The sequence below is a fragment of the Halichoerus grypus genome, chromosome 13 (assembly GCF_964656455.1).
Source record: "Halichoerus grypus chromosome 13, mHalGry1.hap1.1, whole genome shotgun sequence".
Lineage (NCBI taxonomy): Eukaryota > Metazoa > Chordata > Mammalia > Carnivora > Phocidae > Halichoerus > Halichoerus grypus.
The window spans coordinates 23749040-23752074 of NC_135724.1; positions in this window are offsets into that span (position 1 = coordinate 23749040).

A 3035-nucleotide genomic window follows, 5' to 3' on the forward strand; every position below is an offset into this window, starting at 1 on the left:
ATTGAAATCGTTTCTCCAACTATTCAAGGGACTACCACGAGGGATAAATGAGCATATACATAAAGCAGACATCAGAATTCCTGGCATAGAGAAGTAGATCGGTAGATGTTCTTTGGCTTTTCTGCCTCCATTCCTTCCACTCATCTCCAATCCCTTCTTGGTCTCCAGCTACATTCTCTGAACAGGTAAAGGATATTTTATAAATCCTCAACACACAGTAGAGAGCCATACCGAAGCAACTAAGCCGTGAAAACTTTAGTTACTCCGAATCCTCTGTCGTCCACACTAAATCACTCAATTGGAAAAGACTTTTCAATTTTGTTCTACCTGCAGAAAGAATCCAAATTGCTCTCAAAGTCCTGGCTTGTTCTAGCTATCACTGTTCTTGATACCTCGGCATAAATTACATGCCTGCAGAGCTCTCTAAGCTAAGAAGTGCCTTTTTGTTCTTAGGTTCATTCATAGGGCGTAGGCTTGGGTACAGACTTTTCCGTCCCCCTCACTGATAAATTTATTTGGCTTCACTTCTTGTTCTTAGCTTCAAGTACCAATTAGACGCTGCTTTGGGGTAGCTGACAGAAGCATATGTGACTAAATATACACAGTTACATGTGGATTTACAAGGGAGATTGCGCCATGCAAAACGCGCGAGCACACGTAGGGTGAACTTGCATTTTGGCGCCGTCCCCTCCACCCACACGCAGCTTCACAGAGATGTTGCCATGGCATTTCTTCGACAATGAGAAAGACTCCCTGTCTGCGCTATTGTTCTTCTAGAGATTCTCTTGCACCTGCTAGTTCCGCTTAAATGTCAGACCCCCAGACAAAGCCCTTAACTACTTTATGATTCACTTTTGCCCTCACTGAACACAAAGCCATCAGTTAAAGAGTACGAGCTCATCAAAGGCATCAGTGAGGAGATACTTCCCATTCAGAGGATTCTAAGGGCTAAGTTTCATTCATTCATTTAATCCGGTTAATTCAAACATGGCAAAAAAGCTTTTTTTAATAATCTGCTCATTTCTAGTCCTCTATTGAGTTTCATTTTGAAGGCTAAGACGAGGCAGAAAGTCTAAGTTACCTTTGCAAGAAGGCAGCTCAGTCCAAATTGCATTTTATGTAACCCACCCTAATTAGACTGCGAAAGCACTCAGCGAGGAAGCCAGCTGTTTTGCCGGAGCGAACCTTCGGAAGTCTTCTCTCCCTGGCCTGCTGAAATTAGAGCCGTCACCCATTTTTCTGTCACAAAAACCAGACACGTAACATTCTGTAAATTATTCTTCCTACTAGTGTAGGAGGAAAATATAATAAAAGGAAGTCGTTTATGCAGGAAAGAACAATCTAGCAGCACTGAGAATAACACTCACCCAGACTAATCCTAATTCAGCTTCTTTATTCCAGAAAATCAGTGAACAACATCAGGACCCCACCCCACACCCTTAGGGGTCCAGGGAGCTCTTGGCAATAGATTGAGGGCCTGCCCCAATGATGGCATCGTAAAATTGTTGGAGATCAGCCTGTCTGCGATGCCGTACTGAAGTTTTATGAGGTGTGTGGGTTTTTGTCTTTATATCCACTTCACCTGTGAGATTTATTTGCTGCTGTAGGCCAAACCAGGACATTCCTGAACTGAGACCCGAAAACAGCAATTTGATCAGCCTTGCTTCCAGGAACACAACACTTTTCTTCTTTGAGGGGAAAAGAATTTATTTTCGTTTCAAACAGGAGAGTGAATTGACTTTGAATTGGTAAACTCGAGTTGCAGTCACAGTGGTGCCCACTGTCTAGTTGGGGACTTGAGCCAAATGACTTTTCCCCTCATTGGCAAAGTCCGAGTTGGATTAGATAACCTTCAAATACTGGAAATCAGAATGACGGTCCGTCCCTTAGGCCAAACCTGATAAACCTAACCTGTCCTAGTAAAATAGACATGAATCAGACACGTGACTTCACAAAAAAAGTAAATGACAGAAATGCCTGAATGCCCTGTGCCCCCAGAGGGTCAACAAATATTTAGGGAAGAGCTGTTTTGTGCTCAGCACTTTCATGAGTGGCTTTCTTGGTGGCCCCCAGAAAAGGACTCTGAGGACTCGAGTTTTGCCCATGGCACTTATTACTGTTCATCTCTGCAGGCCTGGCCTCTCTAGGAAGTCTTAGTAAGGAGTGGCTCTCAGTCCAGTATGTACTTTACAGACATGACTCTCTCCTTTGGCCCTTGCTTCTAGTTGGGCTCAAGTGTGCAAAAACCTAACTGCCTGAGGCTAGCTGGCCTTAGAGCCCTTTCGGTGGGGATGTTAAAAATTATTTAACAACTGGTAAAGCCCACACTGTCATCAGTCAGAATGAATACTGAGCATCTTGACGGTCTGAGCAGGGGAAACAGCTGAATGTCAGCCCTAAGTCTATGCTAACCTTGCATGATGCACCACAATGTCACAGGGCCTTTGCACATGCTGTTCACCCTGTCTGGAATGATTGCTCTCCCCTCTTCACCAAACTGTTGCCTACAGATTCACTCTAATGAGATGAGTCCAATCAACCCAAGCAAGAAAGTGCCCCCAGAAACATTCATTTCCTATGCAGACCCAATTGTCCTTGTAGTTTGGCTTTTCCAGCAGCAGGGCCGATTAAACACTAGCAGTAGGCAAGGCATGGTAACGCTTATATTTGTAGTTCTCTATGTGGGCTGGGAATGAGAGGAGCAGTTTAGCAAAAATCCCCACAGTAATTCCTTGGCTCCCTCACCTCCACCTCCCTCACCAAAAGAAAGTTATTAGTTTGGCTAGGCATGCTCTCTCATGTCAATGAATTACATGCATAGATCAATACTGAATTCAGGTATGCTTCATGTAATAACATTGATATGCTTTTGGAAGTGGTTTGTAAGATATGTGTTTCTAACAGCAATTACAATTTCCTATTAGTTTTCATTAGGATTTCAAAGTTAATGTTGCCACAGAAAACACTTGTCTCAAAAAGCAATTGGGAATACCATTCAGCAATTATAAGGCCACAAAATGTATGATTCCATTTAT